The sequence below is a fragment of the Bubalus kerabau genome, chromosome 1, assembly GCF_029407905.1.
Source record: "Bubalus kerabau isolate K-KA32 ecotype Philippines breed swamp buffalo chromosome 1, PCC_UOA_SB_1v2, whole genome shotgun sequence".
In the NCBI taxonomy this organism is placed as follows: Eukaryota; Metazoa; Chordata; class Mammalia; order Artiodactyla; family Bovidae; genus Bubalus; species Bubalus kerabau.
In genome coordinates, this window is record NC_073624.1 from 249,804,285 (window position 1) to 249,826,316 (window position 22,032).

At 42.2% G+C, this 22,032-nt stretch overlaps 1 protein-coding gene across 5 annotated transcripts in view; it reads right to left on the reverse strand.

The window, feature by feature from the left end:
• Positions 1–685: 685 nt before the first annotated feature.
• Positions 686–22,032, reverse strand: part of LOC129638050 (uncharacterized) — a 60,163-nt gene continuing 38,816 nt past the window's right edge. The window contains exon 4 of one of the 5 annotated variants that reach the window (XR_008707687.1): positions 686–2,982. The gene's annotated coding sequence lies outside the window, so the exon portion shown is untranslated. The other 4 variants (XR_008707698.1, XR_008707695.1, XR_008707690.1 and 1 more) reach the window with 4 other exon arrangements.

A 22,032-nucleotide genomic window follows, 5' to 3' on the forward strand; every position in this document is an offset into this window, starting at 1 on the left:
ACAATGGTTTGAAAATGCCAAGGACAGAACTCAGCTCCAGTTCTCTCTTTCTGTCTCACGTGCTAGGATTCTTAGCCAATAGGCTTCACAACTCCTGATTCCATCGACAGTCATCCAGATAGCCTGGGTCCTGCTCTGGTCATTTACATGGCGTGAAGAGGGACGGGTTCTTACCTTCATGCTCACTGGGAACATCTTTGGGATCTCAGTCTTTGTCAAATTCAGCACCTATCTATTGAACACCTAACGAGGAGCCAGGCACTGTGGCGTGCACTGGAGCTCCACAGCACAAGATCCCTGCCCTCTTACAGCCAGCAGGTGAGGTAGCAGATAGCAAGCCGACTAACAGATGAAAAACCACTGTAGATCGAGATACTCACCAGGAAGATGGTAAACAATGTGATGCTGCAGGGCTTAACAAATGCTTTGGAATTCCTGAGCTCAGAAGGCTCACCCACAAAAAAACCTGGGTCATAACTGCTACTGTGTTATTGGCTTGAAATCCAGCCAGCCCAGGTGACTCCCTGCAGAACCAGGCCACTCCGTGTTAAGATTCTACCTTTGTTTAGTTGGGGTTTAATTCTCCACATTAGGTTATCAGCAGTCGCCCATGTTTTTCTTCCTCTGCTGGTATCTGTAGAGTTGCAAGCTGCAGTATCTTCCTAAAGACAAAAATGAAATGAGATTAGTAACTAAATCCTTAATGACTGGATTTCGGGGCTGTATAATTGATTTTTGATACACTGCACCGTAGAAGTTGATTAGGAGTAGTAATCATGCCTTTTCTCTGATAAGTCAGTGATGCATTTTGACTGAGTTTTTGAAATACAGATAAATGCAGCCCTCAAATAAAATGGCCATAATCCCAACTCCGAATATTAAAAGTCGTAATAATGGTACTCGTGGTAATTAGCAGAAGTTAGGCACGCAAGTCTTATAACTGAATTTCTGCCAGGGTTAGATTTGCTGGCATCATGTTTATGCAAATCGAAACACAGCTTTATCTATCAACACCTCAACATTTAATTGTCTGGTGTTAGTTCCTGTAACAATAATCACATATCCATTTAGCTCTCTTAAATGAAAATCACTATGAGATTATAACAGGTTGAGTGGACTGAAAATGTAATTTGAAAATGAGGGAGAAAGCCTGGAATTTATTTGCATCTCATTTATTTTAATTCAATTCATAAATTGTTTAGTGAATGAAATAAAAGCAGCTCCTGGAAATTGCTAGGGAGCCGTTGGGAGAAGGTAGAGGAGGAAGGTGGAGTGGCAAGTGCGAGTCACGTGATGTTGTGAGCTGTCAACGAGGCCAGGATGTCAAGAAGGGGGAACGCCACTGTATCAGTCGGGGGAGGATGAGCTATGATCGGTTAACAAATGGGCACAGATAAGCCCTGAAAGTGGGGGCTTAATGAACACGGCTAGATGTGGCAGGCATCACTGCCATTCCCCCTGGTGAGAACACAGTGGGGTGACTTCAACTTAACTGCAAGGAAGCCTAGGAAATGGTGTCTTTCTACACGCCTAAGAAGAAAATGAAAGGAGATTTGGTGACCACGTAGCAGGGTCCCTGCCCTCCAGCTCGGGGCTGAGAGATGCTTCACAGAAGAGTTGGAATCAGTTCTACAGAGCAGGAGGAATTAGCCAGGCAAAGATTATCAGCAAGGGGTGATCAAAGCATCGCTTGTGAAAAGGCAAAGAGGTTTCTGCCCCCACCCACCTCAAAAAAAGAAATGGCATTTCAGAAAACTAACTCAGTGTGGCTGGAGAGAAAGGTCTGTGTTGTTATACTGTGAGACATGGTGAGTTGGTCAGAGTCAGGATGGGAAGGGAATGAAGGGCATATTTTGCTAGGGTGGGAGTGCTACTGCTTCAGGGTTTGGTTGGCAGAGTGACGTGTTGGGATTTGTCGTGTTAGAAAGACCTCTCAGGCTTCCCTGGGTACAGAGGAAGATAAATCAGATGGGGACAGGATAGGAGGAGGGGGTAATTCAAACAAGAAAGAAAATCCCTAGCAGAGAAGACAGAGGGAGACCTGAGCGCTACTTAGCGCACACAGTTAGTTAATGGGATTTGGCAGCTAGCAGGGTGGCTATATCAGGCTCACCTTTAAGGGGCCGTTTCCGAGATCAGGTAGACTGGGAAGCCAAAGAGTCCTCCAGACTTCAAGGACTAGCCTGCCAGGCTCTGCTGTGGGATAGAAGCTGGGACCTGAACCCTGAGACAGAGATGTGCGATTCCGGCAGCCCCAGCCCTGCCTCTTGGAGGGGGAAGAAACTGAATGAACTGTCACGTGCTACCACCGAACCAGCACCACTCCATCGTTGCGCCCCACCCCTGTGGATCTGTTTGCATTGACGCAAACAGCCTGACCTTTCCCAGGGGCTGGCCCACTCCTGAGAGTCTGGCCAGTTGAGCAGTGAGGGCCAAAGGCTCTGCGCATCCCTGGAGTTCAGAATCCCCAGAATGGTCCCCAGTGCAAGTCTAACCCACCTAGGTACCTGCTTCTTCCAGCATTCCAGCCAAGGGCATCTCTCAGGGGAGGGATGCACCAGCAGCCCTTACCTAAAGGTTGAAGTGTAAAATGGTGGCTGGATGGACCATGGCCATTCCCTTCCACCAAAAGCTTTATGGCTTTTTTACTTGGGCAAAATCTCGAGCAGTTGTTGCTGCCTAGACTCAAAGTGGAGAAGACTTTTCCTTCTGCCTCCCAAGGATTGCTCCAGGAATCTCTTTTGAAAACTTCCTCCTGCCTCCAGCCCTCACCACCCACCACTCTTCCCTGTTTCCTCTGGCCTTCTCACAAAGCTATTACATCAGGGTGCCTTGTAAGCTCTACGGGCATGAAGACCATCTCACGGCTATATCCCTGATGACATGTGATGGGCATTTAGGCAGTGGGTGATGAAGATATGATGACCACGCCCCCTTAAAAGGCTCCTCCGTGGAATGATGCGTCTGTCAGGAATCTTTCCACTGCAAGAAATAGGACATGTACTCAAATGAGCTGTTAAAAAGGGCATGTGTTGTGCGTGGCCTTGCTTCTCCCCACCAGTGACTTCACCAGCTCAAACAATATCATCACGTTGACATCTTTCTCCTGGACCCCTTCCATCTCTTATCAGTGTTTCCCTTGATACTTAGGCTCATTTACCCCTACCTTCAACTGGTGATCTCTTCACACTGGGGAGATCAGGCTGGCTTGGCTTAAAGATGACTCCAGGCTGCTATTAGCTCAGCTTAGTGACCCAGAGGAACGAGAAAGGGATCTGTTACAGAATTAAAAACCAAAATCCCTTTGCAGCCCTCTGAAGGGCCTGCCACAGCTGGAATGGCAGTCACAGCCCTGGGCCAGTCCCACTGCTCCGGGAGGGGGCGGGGGGTCTGTACATGGCTGGGTCACATGTACCACATGACGGATGGCTCAGGAAAAACTTCTAGATGGGGAAACCTCAAAGAAAGGGGGCGCTGCTCCCAAAGAAGGAAGAGAGAGATGGTCACATCACACTCACACACCCCCGATCTAGTCTTCCTCGTCCATCCTTCCAAAGCCTAATCATAAAACAAACTTCTGGTCCTGAGGACTTGTTCATGCTTTAATGCTCCTCCCCTCCAGCAAGACTTCTTTCTATACTTTTGGAAGAGAGAACTGAAACCAACTCCTCCTGTTAAGATTTAAAACTTCTGCTCTTTGCTAAGACAGGCTTACTGCATGATTCTCTCTGATAAGGAAGGCATATAACCACCCTCTAGGATATCTCCTCCTGATTATGATTTACACCGAGATTGCAAAAGCACGAAACAGCTACATGTGTAGGTAGCAGAACAAAAGGAAAATTGCTGCCAAGATAATCTTCCATCATGATATTGGTATTAGTGTTATTAGTATTCCCAGAAGGAGTGGGAGTTAGTAATTTTGTTTTGGTTTCTGTATAATTAGCATGACATTGCAATTACACGTTGGCTTGTGTTACTTTTACTTTTGTGGCAAATGACAGTGACACGGGAACAAGGTGGGAGGCAGATGTGCATGTGTGCCTGTGAACACACACACGTGAACTCAGTTCCGCGTGGGTCCCACTCTGGTAGGTCTGCTAACCTACAGTGTCAGCACAAAAGCCTGAACTTTGTCAGCCCTTCCTGCCCCAGTGCATTCACTTTGCACCAACCCATGTTTTCTTTTTTTCCCCCAAGCGCCTGTTATGTTCCTGGCACTGTATTAGGCACTGAGGATATATTAGTGAACAGACAGGACACTCAGTTCTGAGCAGAGCTTGTACACACAGAACTTGCTACGAATTTAACATTAGCTTAAATAATATGTAATAGAAGGGTAAGCCTCTGCAAATATGTTCAATAATATATCCCCAAACAAGCATTACTTATGGATTACTTGCTATTTTGATTGGTGTGATAGAAAAGTAAAAATACCCTCGTGGAGCTTATACTGTAGCAAGGGGAAAACAGATGGTAATCAAATTAACTACAAATAATGTAAAGAAATAGTGATGGATGCTGTGAGGGAACATGGTTGAGAAAACAAGGCATATCTGATTGAGGTTAAGGCCACACAAAGAAAATGGCATTTGGGGTAAGAAAATGAATGAAGAGTAGGAATTTTCCAGTAATGGAATGGAAAGAAAGCCTTCTGGGCTAAGCTGCCAGCACATCCAAAGGCCCTGAGGCAGAAAAGACTATTGCTTGTCATCTGAGCAGAAGATGAGGCAGAAGGGCTAGAGCAAATTAGCTGGGGGTGGTGAGGTCAAGGGACTGGGGCCTTATTGTGCTAGTAAGGATCTTGGAAGGGCTTCCCAGGTGACTCAGTGGTAAGGAATCCACCTGCCAAGCAGGAGATGCAGGTTTGATCCCTGAGTCGGAAAGCTCCCCTGGAGGAGGAAATGGCAACCCACTTCACTATTCTTGACTGGGAAATCCCATGGACAGAGGAGCCTGGTGGACTACAGTCTATGGGGGTCACAAAAGAGTTGGACATGACTTAGTGACTATAGAAATATAGAAGTCCTCACCAGACGTACCCACTGTTGAATGCAAAGGAGCATTCATCCATAGGCTGCACCGTCTTCCTTTCTTCTTAGAGGCTAAAGAGACATACGGCATACTCGACATCCAGAAGTTCAGGTTGAAGGATGACAAGTACAAGCCCCATTCAGGTCATCTAGGCTGAGCCTCCACATCAGACACCTGTCCTCTGTGCCACATGCCTCCCCAGGGACCACCTGCCTCCACCTCCATCAGAAGTGAAGTTCTCTGACACCCGCGCAGGGCCCCTGCTAACCACTCAAGCTTCCACTTCCTGACCACCGCATCTGGAATATTCTCCCTAACCCACCTCCTGCCCTCACCTGTTGAACTCTCATACTCTGGGACCCCGACCCCACACCCGAGGCAGCACGTTCTCTGGGCTGCTGTCCTTGTCAGCTCAGTTCTGAGTCTGTCCCTCCTCCGTTCCATAGTGCCTTCCTGTGTTTCCGCTCACAACCACACACGTGTTCCACTGTCGGTTTGTGTGTCTTTATCCTCCTCTGACCTGTAAGTTCACAAGGGCAGGGGCCCTAACTGTTCTGCTCTATTTTAAGTATGGATCACATCAACAAGCATACATAGTAGGTGCTCAGGAAATGCTCAACTAATGGATGTGATTTTAAATTGACATCCTGAAAATCCACCCCCTCTCGTCTGTGTTCATTCCAGGACTCGAGGGTTCCTCCCAGAATGACTATCACTGTTTAGAATGAAGACAGCCTTTCAGATATTTGGAGGTCACAAGTGTCCTGCTCACATTTTCTTGTCTCAGTTTCTCACGTTAGAGCCCAGATCTAACACGCTTATACCCAGTCTAATTCCGTCCCCTTACTCACAAATGCTTGTCGAGCACCAAGCACTTTCCAAAATAATAGAGACTCTGAGAAACTTAAGCTAAAGCCTCTACCCACCAGAAGTTCACAGGCCATGACAGATAAGGAAACCACGGCATGACCAGGGAAGGTTCTACTTTATAATGACAAAAACGATCCATATCAACAATGCAGCTCAGATCCAGGTCTCTTCCACCTTTCCACCTCACCACCATCCAAAATAGCACATCATCACCAAATCGTGTTTGCTTGGGGAATACATTATTTAACGTGTTTGCAGAGGCTTAACCTTCTAATTATGCATTATTTAAGCTAACATTAAATTGATAGCAAGTTGTTCTGTCTGCTCCAGCCCTGATCCCAATGTAGCACAGAGTCATGTTGTATGGGAGCTGGGGAGAGCTGCTTTTTAAATCCTAGAGGACTGACCCAGAAAGGAAATGAAGATGTCATCCAGGCCAGGCTTCTCCTCTGGGTGGGTGAACAGCTCAACTCTCCAAGCGGGGAGTTCTGCTTTTCAACGCTGCCAGACAAGGAGACTCTCTCCCCCTCCTCCCTCACGAATCTTTTCAGGGTTTCCCAGACTTAAAGCAGAAGAGGCAAGGGTTCTGCTCTAAGTCTAACTGAGGTCTCTCCTCCTGTGCTTCAGTGCCACTTCCGGGAGGGGACCCAGCTCAGTGTTAATTTCTTCTTTGCAGTTTCTCGATTCACCGGCTCCCCACGCTGCCCCTCAAGCTAAGTTAGAGTCATCCGTTATGGGCCCAGCAGGGCCATTTTGACGACAGCGTTTCCTTTTCTCGGGGTTTTTTACGAGCCTCCTTGTGACAGGCGTGTGCTTGGTGAGATCAAAACATTCTGGAGGGAGATTCCACATGGGGAAACTACTTCCCAAAGTCTGCCCTCTGCAAAAATAAAAGCCATGCTAAGTAGCTGAGTTTTATTAACTGGGGAAGCCAGGCTGAGGAAAATGCCCGATAATTAAAAATAATGGCTTCCTTGGAAACACAAAATTGTATTAATTTAAAAATTGGTTTCTCAATCACTGAATACCTACCGAGCTGGCTGGGAAGGGAATTGTGCTGATTCTGGCAGTGAAAATAATTCAAAATAACTTTTATGTTCTCCAGGAAGCCTCAAGGTTAATTTAAATATTGTTAGATGGGTAATTTAATTCGGAATAAGAGAGCCGTGTGGCTAAGTGAAAACTCCCGCACACTCTGAAGACGAGGCGGGGCAGGTGCCCACGTCGAGCTGAGCTTGCCTGTCAGACTCCCCACAATTTCGACCCCTACAGCCCAGACACCTCCTCTTTAGCAAAGGGACCCTCACAATTCAAGATATTTGATTAGATGATGTGGCTGGCCCAGACTCCTTGGCTCTGCTTCCAGTGAATTTATCACACTTAATTATTAGAAGGATTGGACATTTTTATAGAAATTACACATTTCCAAAGTTAAACTCAGCAGTATCACCAAGGTGGGAATGCAGGTCATTCCTGACTGCTGTGCCCTTACAAGCACAGCAACTAACAAGGCATCACTGAGAGCATTCTACAATGCAGGGTGAGGCTGAGGCAACCCCCAACATGCACCACAGAGGGAAAGACAGGTACATCAGAAGGGTTACATCAGCTGCCCACGGACTGCATTGCCCCTCCCCCAGCTAGCACAGCTCCACTAGTGGAAAAAGCAAGCTCATGGGAGACATTCAGGGCCCCCGCCCCCACCCCAGCAATGTGAGTTGCTTTGTCAGAGCCACTACACCTGTATCGTCCCCCCAGGCCTGCAAGGGAATCATCTGCAGGGCTCAACCACTGGGAATCGGACTTGATGGGGGAAATGGGGAGGGGCCTGCAACAACCCACACTCAAGAGCGCAGCAGACCAAGTCCCTGCCTGCAGCACCCAGGTAGTAATCCTGTCCGGCAGCTTTGCTCAGCTGCAGAACCAAGTCTGACCAGGGGAACTCAACTGGGTGCAAGTCAGGTCCTCAAATGGGGGGTGTTTTGCCAGCCCTGGAGCCCGATCTGCCCACCTCCCTCTCCAAGGCATGGAAGCCCAACAGTGCTCAAGCCAGTAGGCAGGCAGGCAGAGCTGATGGCCCCCAGAGCACAGTCTGTGTCAGGCATGGAGGCTTCCCCTGCTATGCCCAGACAGGGAGAGTTCATCCACAGTCCCATTGCTGCTAAGTGGAGCTCTCAGCTCCTGCAAACCAGAAAAACCTCTTCAGAAAATGTGGGAGATGCCTGAGGTGGACCACACACACACACACACACACAGCATCCAGGCAGGGGAGCAGATCACAGTCCTGCCAGCTGCTGAGTGAGTGTGGCTCCCACCCAGACTGGCCAGGGTCACTGCCAGGAATGCGTAGAGAATGGACTTCACAGCAGTCTCAAGCAGAGAGATGGGAAGGCTGAGCTGATAGCCTGTAGAGCAGAGCCAGCGGCCCTATTTGAGCAGGGAGCTTGGGGCAGGAGTTGGTTTGGATCAAGACCACAAACGAATAGCCTTACAAACCTTGGAGCTAGTTCTCCCACTGTGCCCAAGCAGGGAAACTAATGTGTAACCCCACTCAGTGCTGACTACAGGCTTCAGCCCACCCAACCAAGGAAACTAACCAGAGCTCTGCTTATAGTGGCACTTGAACAGAAACACTCCATGGCTTTTCCCATCTGCAGAGCAAAACCAGTAGCCCCATCTGGACAGGGAATTCAGTATATACACTTCCCAAATTCAAGTCCCACGACAAAAAGCCACGCAGTCCTTGGATTCCATTCTGCTGCCTGACTAGGACAAGGACGCTACTTACTGCTGAGTATAGTAACCTGGCCCAATGGTCTAAAAAGCCTGACCAGAGAACCTAGGCAACTGCAGAGCCTATACTATACCATCCCTTAGGCAGGAAACTGAGACAAGAGTCCTATCCAACTGTTCGCAGTCAGCAGCACACCCTCTCACCCCTGGCCTCAGGCAGTTACCTTACTCAAAAACAGATCCTAATATCAAGCCCTACCTGCTCAAAGACTTTATCAGTAGGTACATCCAGAAACCAAAACTGAGCTAACTGGTGACGAATTCTCTCTACCAAAGCAAACCTATGAAGTCTAGAAGAGAGACCACTTACTTCGTTGCACAGATACCACCATGAAGAATGAAAAACCAGAGAAATATGACACCACCAAAGGAAACTAAGAGAGCTTCAATAACTGACCCTACTTAAATGAAGATCTGTCAGCTGTCAGCCAAAGAATTCAGAATAGTCCTCTTAAAGAACTCTAGTGAACTGCAAGAGCACACAAATGAGGAAAACAACTACTGAACACAAGTTGAGCAAAAATAGAAACCATGACAAAAACTAAAAAAAATACACTAACTAAACTGAAGAAGTCAATAAAGCACTTCAAAAGCAGAATCAACACAGAAGAAAAATCAGCAACCTGGATGATAAGGCAGTTGAAATTATCCAGAGGAACAAAAACAAAACAGAAAAACAGTGATGAAAGGCTTTGCACTTATCCACCCCACCCCAGCTCCTGCACAAAGAATATTTGCATTACAGAAATTCCTGAAGACAAAGAGAAAGGAACAGAAAGTATATTGAAAGCAATAATGGCTGAAATTTTTATAAATCAAAAAAAAGGGAAATGGACATCCAGATCAATTCGGCTCAAAGGACCCCAAATAGCTTGAACCCAAATAGGGCTACACTGAGACACATTACAATTAAAATCTTCAAAAGTTGGTCCCCCACCGTTCCCACCATGGTGTCAGAACCAGGGTCAGTGTGGAGAGCCCTTCATCCTGGGACATGGGGCACGGCGGGAAAAGTGGCCACCCCCTCACCTGTCACACACTGCATGTTCGTGAGGAACCTGTTGCTAAATCATTCATAGACCTGCTTCTGGGTCAGGGTTTCATAGGTAGCAGAGCAGCTCCCTTGCTGTAATCTGCTGAAAGTCAGCCCTCCACACAAATTTGTAAAAGAAAAAGAAATTTTAAATTTTAAAACAAGAATTTTTTTCTTTTAAAAGAAGGAAAAAAAAATGTCAAAAGTCTAAGATACAGAAAGTTGAGAGCAGCAGGACAAAAAAAAAGACATCCCATACAAAAGAACCCCCATGAGACTATCAACAGGTTTCTCACCAGAAACTTCAGGCTAGGAAAAATGGGATGATATATTCAAAATCTTGAAAAAACTTTAAACCAAAAACTCTATACCAAGCAAAACCGTCCTTCAGAAATGAAAGAAGGATAAAGACTCATGAACAAACAAAAGCAAGGTGTTTGTCCCCATTAGATCTGCCTTACAAAAGTGATAAAGGGAGTTCTTTGAGTAGAAATAAAAGGACACTCACTAGCATCGTAAAAATGAAGAAAGTAAAGCTCACTTGTAATGATAAAGGTACGGTCAAAGTTAGATTATGTAATATGGTAAGAGTGTAATGTAATTCACGTACAACTCTAGTTATAAGTTAAAAAGCTAACATAATAATAATCATAACTAATCTGTTATTAGGTATGTAATCTTAAAAATATGTAAACCATAACACCAGAAACTAAAATGGGAAAAGTTAAAGTGTAAATTTCAGGAGTTATATTGAAGTTTTTATCAATTTAAAATAGAATATTATAATTTTAAGATATTTTATGTAAGCCTAGTGGTAACCACAATAGAAACACCTGTAGTAATTACACAAAGAACATGATAAAGAAGTCAAAGAACACTCGTGCCAAAAGACATCAAAACACACCCAAAAAAAGATAGCAGGTTATGAAAAAAAGGAACAATGCATCTACCAAAGGCCAGAAGATGATGAACAAAATTGCAGTAGTAAATCCTTACCTATCAATAATCACTTTAAACATAAACATTAAATTCTCTAACTAAAAGACATAGAATGGCTAATTTTTTAAAAATCCAACAACATGCTGCCTTATATGAAACTCACTTTAGCCTTAAAGGCATGTATAGACTCAGAGTGAAGAGGTGGAAAAAGATAGTACACCAAAAAATAATCCCCCCCAAAAAAGGGGTAGCTGTACTTATATCAAACGAAAGACTTTAAAAATAGTTTAAAACAACAACAAAGAAGGTCATTATATACTAATAAAGAGGTCAATTCATTAAAGAAAATACAATTATAAATATTTATATACCAAACACTGGAACATCTAAATATATTAAACAAAAACTGAACTAAAAGGAGAAATAAGCAGCAATACAATAATAGTGGGGAATCGTACTATCCCACTTTCAATAAATGGATGCATCATTCAGACACAGAATTAATAAGAAAACATCAGATTTGAACAGCAGTATAGATAGATATAATAGACCTAACAGACACACCGAGCATGCTGTCTGACAGCAGCAGAATACACAGTCTTCACGTGCACATGGAACATTTTCTAAGATAAACCATATGCTGGGGCACCAAACAAGTCATAACAAATTCAAAAAAACTAAAATCATAGCAAGTATCATCTCTGACCAGAGTAGTATGAAACTAGAAATCAATAATAGGAGGAGAACTAGAAAATTTACAAATTCATGGAAATTTTAAAACACAATCCTGAAAAACCAGTGGATCAAAGAGAAACTAAAGAGGAAATTTAAAAGAATCTTGAGTCAAATGAAAATGGAAATGCAATATACCAAACCTTACGGGATGCAGCAAAAGCAGTTCTAAGACAGTTCACATCACCACCACCTATACTAGGAAGCAAGAAAGCTCCTAAAGAAACAGTCTGGAGGTGGAGACAAAGTAGAGTAGGAAGACATGAGCTCACCTCTTCCTATGAAAACACCAAAAATACAACTAACTGCTGAACAACCATCCTCAAAAAAATACTGGAACCTACCAAAAAAGATATCCTGTATTTGAAAACAAAAAAGCCACAAGAAGATGGTAGGAGGACACAATCACTAAAATCAAGTCCATACCCACCTGGTAAAGTGAAAAGTGAAAGTGTTATTCACTCAGTCATGTCTGACTCTTTGTGACCCTATGGACTGTAGCCCATCAGGCTCCTTTGTCCATAGGATTCTCCAGGCAAGAATACCGGAGTGGGTTGCCATTCCCCAGGAGATCTTCCCAACTCAGGGACTGGACCCAAATCTTATGCATTGCAGGCAGGTTCTTTACGTCTGAGCCACCAAGGAAGTCCACTCACCTGGTAGATGACCCACAAACTGGAAAATAATTATATTGCAGAGGTTCTCCCACAGGAGTGAGTGTGTGCCAGGACCCAGGGAAAAAAGCAGTGACCTGACTCCCGGAAGCCTGGTCATAGAATACCTACCTGCTGGTATTGGAGGGCCTTCTGCAAACAAAGGCGGAGGCTTTGGCTCACTGCAGGGAAAAAGACACTGGCAGCAGTAGTTCTGGGGAGCACTCGTTGGTGTGAGCTCTCCTGAAGGCTGGCATTTTCTCACCAAGTAGAACTGTCACTGTTTGCAGATGACATGATACTATACATAGAAAATCTTAAAGCTGCTACCAGAAAACTACTGGAGCTTATCAAAGAATTCAGTAAAGTTGCAGGACACAAAATTACTACACAGTAATCTGTTGCATTTCTATACATTAACAAAGATAAGGGAAAGTAAACAATTTATCATATCAAAAAGAATAAAATACCTAGGAATAAACTTACATAAGGAGGCAAAATACTTCTATTCTGAAAACTGTAAGACACTGATGAAAGAAATCAAAGATGACACAAACAGATGGAAAGGTATACCATGTACTTGGATTGGGAGAATCAATATTGTCAAAATGACTGTACTACCCAAGGCAATCTACAGGGTCAATGCAATCCCTATCAAATTACCAATGGCATTTTTCACAGAACTAGAACAAAATTCTTAAAATTTGTATGGAGGTGCAAAAGACCTCAAATAGCCAAAGTAATCTTGAGAAAGAAACACAGAGCTGGAGGAGTCAGGCTCTCTGACTTCAGACTATATTCCAAAGCTACAGTCATCAAAAGAGCATTGTGCTGGCAGAAAAACAAAAATACAGCTCAATGGAACAGGCACAAAACTCAGAGGTAAATCCATGCACCTGTGGTCAGTTAATCTATTGATAAAGAAGACAAGACTATGCGATGAAGAAAAGACAGTCTCTTCAATAAATGGTGCTGGGAAAACTGAACAGCTACATATAAAAAAAATTAAATTAGAACATCCTTTAACACCATACAAGAAAAGAAATTCAAAATGAATTAAAGACCTAAATGTAAGACTTGACACTATAAAACTCTTAAAGGAAAACATAGAAAGAACACACTTTAACATACATCAGAGCAATAGCTTCTTCAGTCTGTCTCCTAGAGTAATGGAAATTAAAAACAAAAATAAATGGGACCTAATTAAACTCAAAAGCTTTTGCACAGCAAGGGAAACCATAAGCAAAACAAAAAGACAACCCATACAACAGAAGAAAATGTTTGCAAACAATGTGACAGACAAGGAATTAATATGCAAAGTCTACAAATAGTTCATGTGGCTCAAAATCAGAAAAATTTTAAAATAAATGGACAGAAGACCTAAATAGACATTTCTCCAAAGAATACATACACATAGCCAAGAAGCACATGAAATGATGCTCAAAATGACTTAATAGTTCAGTTCAGTCACTCAGTCGTGTCCGACTCTTTGCAACCCCATGAATCGCAGCACGCCAGGCCTCCCTGTCCATCACCATCTCCCGGAGTTCATTCAGACTCACATCCATCGAGTCGGTGATGCCATCCAGCCATCTCATCCTCTGTTGTCCCCTTCTCCTCCTGCCCCCAATCCCTCCCAGCATCAGAGTCTTTTCCAATGAGTCAACTCTTCACATGAGGTGGCCAAAGTACTGGAGTTTCAGCTTTAGCATCATTCCTTCCAAAGAAATCCCAGGGCTGATCTCCTTCAGAATGGACTGGTTGGATCTCCTTGCAGTCCAAGGGACTCTCAAGAGTCTTCTCCAACACCACAGTTCAAAAGCATCAATTCTTCGGCACTCAGCCTTCTTCACAGTCCAACTCTCACATCCATACATGACCACAGGAAAAACCATAGCCTTGACTAGATGGACCTTTGTTGGCAAAGTAATGTCTCTGCTTTTGAATATGCTATCTAGGTTGGTCATAACTTTCCTTCCAAGGAGTAAGTGTCTTTTAATTTCATGGCTGCAATCACCATCTGCAGTGATTTTGGAGCCCAAAAAAATAAAGTCTGGCACTGTTTCCACTGTTTCCCCACCTACACCAGTGAGAATGATCACCATCAAAAAGTCTACAAATAATAAATACTGAAGAGAGTGTGGAGAAAAGGGAACCTTCCTACACTGTTAATGGGAAGGTAAATTAGTACCATCTCTATGGAGAAAAATGTAGAGATTCCTTTTAAAAACTAAAAACAGAACTACCATATGGCCCAGCAATCCCACTCCTGGGCATATATCTGGAGAAAACCATGGTTCAAAAGGATATATGCCACCCTAGTGTTCACTGCAGCGCTGTTTACAATAGTCAAGACATGGAAGCAACCTAAATGTCCATTGACAGAGGAGGAATGGATAAAGAAGATGTGGTACATATATATAATGGAATATTACTCAGTCATTTAAGAGAACAAAATAATGCCATTTGCTGCAACGTGGATGAGCCTGGAGATTATCATACTAATTGAAATGTCAGACAAAGAAAAATATCATATAATATTGCCTATATGTGGAATCTAACAAAATTATACAAATGAACTTATTTACAAATAAGTTCACAGACTTAGAAAACAAGCTTATGGTTACCAAAGGTGAAATGTAGGGGACAAATTTGGAGTCTGGAATTGATATATACACACCACTATATTTAAAATAGATAACCTACTGTACAGCACAAGAAGCACAAGCTGGAATCAAGATTGCCGGGAGAAATATCAATAACCCAGATGTGCAAATGACACCACCCTTATGGCAGAAAGTGAAGAGGAACTCAAAAGCCTCTTGATGAAAGTGAAAGTGGAGAGTGAAGACGTTGGCTTAAAGCTCAACATTCAGAAAATGAAGATCATGGCATCTGGTCCCATCACGTCATGGGAAATAGATGGGGAAACAGTGGAAACAGTGTCAGACTTTATTTTTGGGGGCTCCAAAATCACTGCAGATGGTGACTGCAGCCATGAAATTAAAAGACGCTCACTCCTTGGAAGGAAAGTTATGACCAACCTAGATAACATATTCAAAAGCAGAGACATTACTTTGCCAACAAAGGTCTGTCTAGTCAAGGCTATGGTTTTTCCTGTGGTCATGTATGGATGTGAGAGTTGGACTGTGAAGAAGGCTGAGCGCCGAAGAATTGATGCTTTTGAACTGTGGTGTTGGAGAAGACTCTTGAGAGTCCCTTGGACTGCAAGGAGATCCAACCAGTCCATTCTGAAGGAGATCAGCCCTGGGATTTCTTTGGAAGGAATGATGCTAAAGCTGAAACTCCAGTACTTTGGCCACCTCATGTGAAGAGTTGACTCATTGGAAAAGACTCTGATGCTGGGAGGGATTGGGGGCAGGAGGAGAAGGGGACGACAGAGGATGAGATGGCTGGATGGCATCACCGACTCGATGGATGTGAGTTTGAGTGAACTCCAGGAGATGGTGATGGACAGGGAGGCCTGGCGTGCTGCGATTCACGGGGTCACAGAGTCGGACACGGCTGAGCGACTGAACTGAACTGTACAGCGCAGGTAGGTCCTACAATAAGGACCTACTGTACAGCACAGGGAACTCTTCTCAAGATTCTGTAATAACCTACGTGGGGAAAGAATTTTAAAAAGAATAGATAACGTGTATATGTAACTAGAAAAAGAACAAACTGAACCCAAAGTTACCAGTAGGAAGAAACAATAAAGAGCAGATATAGACAACAGGAAATATATAAAGTATATAAAACAAACTCACAGTTGCTTCTTTGAACAGATCAATACAACTGACAAACCCTTAGGTACACCAGCCAAGGGAAAAAGAGAGGGGATCCGAATGAACAAAATCATAAATGAAGAACATATACAAAGGATCATTGGAGGCTTCTCTGAACAGCTATACACCAACAAACTGAACAGCCTAGAAGAAATGGAAAAATTCTTAAACACATAGAAGTTAGCAAGACTGCATTAGGAAGAAACAGAAAATCTGAACAGACCAGTTACTAGTAAGAAGAAAACTGGTAATCAAAAAAATCTCCAAATGAAGAAAAACTCGGGATCGGATGGCTTCACTGATGAATTTACCTAAACATTTTTAAGAATTAACACCAGTCCTTCTCAGACTCTCTCAGAAAATCTAAGAGGAGAGAACACTCCCCCAAGCTTATTTTACAAGACCAGGCTTACGCTGATACCAAAACAGAAAAGAACACTACCAGAAAACTACAGACCATGTCCCTAATGAATATAGATGTAAAAATTCCCAATGAAATACTAGCAAATCAAATTCAGGAGCATATTAAAAGGATCATTCACAGGATCAACTGAGATTTGTTCCTGGGATACAGGGATGACTCCAAATTTGCAAATAATCAATGTGATCACATTAACAGAATGAGTGAAAAAATTCATATGATCATGTCAATATATGCAGGAAAATCATCTGACAAAATTCAACACCTGTCCATGATAAAAATTCTTAACATATTAGGTATAGATAGAGCATACCTCAACATAATAAAGGCCATATGTAACAAGTCCACAGCTACATCACAATGGTAAAAGGTTGAGACCTTTTCCCTTAAGATCAGGATCAAAACAAGGGTGCCCACTCTCACCACTCCTATTCAATATAATTTGGGAAGGTCTAGCCAGAGCAATTAGGCAAAAAAAAAAATTTTTTTTAAGTACCAGAATTGAAAAAGGAAGAAGTAAAACTGTCTCTATTTATAGATGACATGATGTTATACATAGAAAATCCTAAATACCAGGAAACTGCTAGCTCTAATCAACAAATGTGAGAAAAGTTTGGGATAAAAAATTTAACATAAAAAGATCAGAAGTGTAGCTATACACTCACAATGAATTATCTGAAAAAGAAATTAAGAAAATGATACTATTTGCAATAGCATCAAAAACAATAAAACACTTGGGAATAAATTTACTAAGGAGGTGAAATATTTCTGCTTTAAAAAACAAAACACTGATCAAAGAAGATACAAATAAATGAAACATATCTCATGTTCATGATTTGGAAGAATTAAGATCACTAAAATGTCAATACTAACAAAGGGGACGACAGAGGATGAGATGGCTGGATGGCATCACCGACTCGATGGACATGAGTTTGAGTAAACTCCGGGAGTTGTTGATGGACAGGGAGGCCTGGCGTGCTACGATTCATGGGGTTGCAAAGCGTCGGACACGACTGAGCGACTGAACTGAACAAAAGCCATCTACAGGTTCAATGCAATTCCTATTAAAATTCCAATGGCATTTTTTACAGAAGTAGAAAAACACTCCTAAAATTTGTATGGAACCACAAAAGACCCTGATGATCAAAGAAATCCTAAGAACTAAGAACAAAGCAAAAAGTATCACACTTCCTGGTCTCAAGCTCTAGTATTAAGTTATAGTCATCAAAATGTATGATACTGGCAAACAAACCAATAAAAAAAATTGAGAGCCCAGAAATAAATTCAGGCATACGTGGTCAACTGTATTTAACAAAGAGCCAAGAATACTTGAAGGAGAAAACAAAGTCTCTTCCATAAATTGTACTGTGAAAATTGGATATTCGTGTGTAAAAGAATGAAACTAGGCCCCTTAGACTACTCACAAATATTAACTTGAAATGGAGTAATAACTTAAATGTAACACTTGAAATTATAAAACTCCTAGAGGAAAAAAATAGGGGAAAAAATCCTTGACATGGGTCTTGATAATGATTTTTTTGGTATGACACCTAAAGCATACTCAACAAAATCAAAAATAAACATGTGAGAACACATCAACTATAAAGTTCTGCACAGCAAAAAAAAAAAAAAAAAAAAAAAAAAACCACAGCAAAGTGGAATAACTATAAAATTGGAAAAAAGCATTTGTAAACTATACATCTGATAGGGCTTCCCAGGTGGCACAGTGGTAAAGAATCCACCTGCCAATGCAGGAGGCGCAAGAGACACAGGCTTGATCCCTGGGTTGGAAAGATCCCCTAGAGTAGGAAATAGCAACCTGTTCCAGTATTCTTGCCTGGAAAACATCATGTATAGAGGAACCTAGCAGACTGCAGTCCACGGGGTTGCAAAGAGTTGGACATACCTGAGCAACTGAGCAAACACATACATATATACCTGATAAAGGGTTAACATCTAAACTATGTAAAGAACTCATACAATTCAATGGCAAAAATCCAATTAAAAATGGGCAAAGGACCTGAATAGACATTTTTGCAAAGAAAATATATAGGTGGCCAACAGGTGTGCTCAACATCTCAACAAGATGCTCAACATCACTGATCACTGAGTGAATGAAGTCGCTCAGTCTTGTCCAACTCTTTGCGACCCCGTGACTGTAGGAGCCTACCATGCTCCTCTGTCCATAGGATTTTCTAGGCAAGAGTACTGGAGTGGATTGCCGTTAATCACAAACACAATGAGACAGCATCTTACTCTTATTGGAATGGCCATCCTCAAAAGAGAAGAGGTAATAAAAGTAGCAAAGATGTAGAAAAAAGGGAACTCTTACACTACTGGGATTGCAAATTGGCACAGACACTATGGAAAACAGTATGGAGGTTCCTCAAAAAGGCAAAAATAGAACTACTATACAATCCAGCAATTATACTTTTAGGAGTATGTCTGAAGGGAAAAACCACTATGTCAAAGAGCTATCTGTATTCCCATGTTCACAAACAGCATTATTTATAATAGCCAAGATATGGAAATATCCTAAGTGTCCACTGAAAGTAAACATATAAAGAATCTGTACATAGGTAGGTAGATGGAGACAGACAGACAGCAGAATATTATTCAGTCATAAAAATGAAGAAACCCTGCCAGTAACAACAACATGGATGAACCTTGTGGGCATTGCGCTAAGTGAAATAAGTCAGACAGAGAAAGATAAATACTACGTGATTTTACTTACAGTTAAAATATGTAAAACAAACAAAAAACCCCAAACTCATTGTAAAAAACAGATCAGATTTTTGGTTACCAGAGGCAGAAATGAGGGAAGTAGAATTAGAAGAAGGCGGTTAAAATGTACAAACTTCCAGTGTTAAGACAAATAAGTGCTATGAGTAATGACCATTATGACCATAATTTAACACTATTGTATGATATGGGAAAGTTGTTAAAGGAAGGCATTACATAATGACAAGAAGGTATATTCAGCAAGAGGATATAGTGTTTACAAATATTTACGTACCCACTATAGGAGCACCTAAGTATATAAAGCAAATATTAACAGATCTAAAGGGAGAAATATACAGAAATATAGTAGGAGACAATATCCCACTTACATCAATGGGTAGATTGTCCAGACAGAAAATCAGTAAGGAAACAGTGGCCTTAAGCAATAGATTTGGCCAAATAAACTTAACAGTTATATGTAGAGCATTCCATCCAAAAACAATGTAATACACATTGTTCTCAAGTGCACACAGAATATTCCCCAGGACAGATCATATGTTAGGCCCACAAAATAAGTTTTAACAAATGTATAAGACTAAAATCATATTAAGCATCCTTTCTGACCACAATGGTATGAAACTGGAAGTCAATTACAAAAGAAAACTAGAATATTCACAAATATGTGGAGATTAAACAACATGTTAAAGATTAATCAATTACACCAAAGAAGTTCTCATACTGTTGCAAAAATTCTAGGCCCCACAAAACAGACTTCCTAACCTGGGCATCTGACAAAGGGACTGAGAAACTCCAGGGAATCTGACTTAGAAGGTCAGTGGGATTTGATTACAGATCTTTCACTGGACTAGAGAAACAGAATATCTTGGAGGGCACAAACAAAACTTTGTGTGCACCAGGATCCAGGAGAAAGGAGCAGTGACCCTACAAAAGACTGAGCGAGACTTGCCTGTGAGTGTCTGAGAGTCAACAGTGGCCTGCCACGGGGTCAGGAGCACTGACATCAACAGTCCTGGGAGGTATGGTGTGCTGGCATAAGTCCTCTTGGAGGAGATGACCGTTACCTCTACCATAGTTTGGCCTCAGGACAGACTGCATTACCTGCCTCCTGAGAAACATGTATGCAAGTCAAGAAACAACAGTTAGAACTGGACATGGAACAGCAAACATCAAGGCTATATATTGTCACCCTGCTTATTTAACTTCTGTGCAGAGTACATCATGTGAAATACTGGGCTTGATGAAGCTTAAGCTGGAATCAAGATTTCCAGGAGAAATATCAATAACCTCAGATATGCAGATGACACCACCCTAATAGCAGAAAGTGAAGAGGAACTAAAGAGACTCTTGATGAAAATGAAAGAGGAGAGCGAAAAAACTGGCTTATAACTCAACATTCAAAATATAAGATGATGAAACCATCACTTCATGGCAAATAGATGGGGAAGAAATGGAAACAGTAGTAGACTTTATTTTCTCAGACTCCAAAATCACTGCGGATGGTGACAGAAGTCATGAAATTAAAAGATGCTTGCTCCTTGGAAGAAAAGCTATGACAAACCCAGACAGTGTATTAAAAAGCAGAGACATCACTTTGCCATCAAAGGTCTGTCTAGTCAAAGCTCTGGTTTTTCCATTTGTCATGTACAGGTCCACGTGAGAGTTGGACCATAAAGAAGGCTGAGTTCTGAAGAATTGATACTTTTGAACTCTGGTGCTGGAGAAGGCTCTTGAGAGTCCCTTGGACTGCAAGGAGATCCAACCAGTCCATCCTAAAGGAAATCAGTCCTGAATATTCAAAAAAAAGATTATAGTTACTGAGAACAGATTCGTGGTTGACAGTGGTAAGGGGTTGCGGTGCTCAAAATGAGGAAAGGGAGTCAAAAGACTCAAACTTCCACTTAAATAAGTAATTGAGTTGTAATGTACAGCATGGTGTTTATGGTTAACACTGTATTGCATATTTGAAAGTTACTAACTCTTGAGAGTCCCTTGGACTGCAAGGAGATCCAACCAGTCCATTCTAAAGGAGATCAGTCCTGAGTGTTCATTGGAAGGACTGATGCTAAAGCTGAAACTCCAATACTGGCCACCTCATGCAAAGAGTTGACTCACTGGAAAAGACCCTGATGCTTGGAGGGATTGGGGGCAGGAGGTGAAGGGGACGAGAGAGGATGAGATGGCTGGATGGCATCACCGACTCGATGGACATGAGTTTGAGTAAACTCCAGGAGTCGGTGATGAACAGGGAGGCCTGGCGTGCTGCGATTCATGGGGTTGCAAAGAGTTGGACACGACTGAGCGACTGAACTGAATTGAACTGAACTGAAGAGTAAATCTTAGAAGTCCTCATCATAAAAAAAAGTGTTTCACAACCGTGTACAGTGACCAGTGTTAACTAGACTTACTGAGCTGACTGTTTTACAGTACGTACAATATTGAATCGTTCTGTTGTATACCTGAAACTAATAGAATATGTCAATTTGATCTTAACTTTAAAAATAAACATAAAAATCATTGATTTTAAAGAAAGGTGTGAAGAGAGTAAATCCTAAGACTTCCCTTTTTTTGTGTCTATATGAGATGATGGATTTAACCTAATTTATTGTGGTAATCATTTCATAATATATGTAACTTAAATCACTGTGCTGTACACTTTAAACTTATACAATGAGGTATATCACTTATCTCAATGAAGTGAAGTGAAGTGAGGAAATCAGTCATGTCTGACTCTTTGCGACTCCATGGACTGTAACCTACCAGGCTCCTCTATCCATGGGATTTTCCAGACAAGAATACTGGAGTGGGTTGCCATTTCCTTCTCCAAGGGATCTTCCCGACCCAGGGATCAAACCCAGGTCTCCTGCATTGCAGGCAGATGCTTTACTGTCTGAGCCACCAAGGAAGCCCAATTATCTCAATAAACGGGGGAAAATCTCAAATTAGCTCTATAATAAAATCCCATTCCCAGAATGTAATGAATTTGGGAATAAAATCCCACCCTGAATTATCAATGGCTAATGGGGTCAC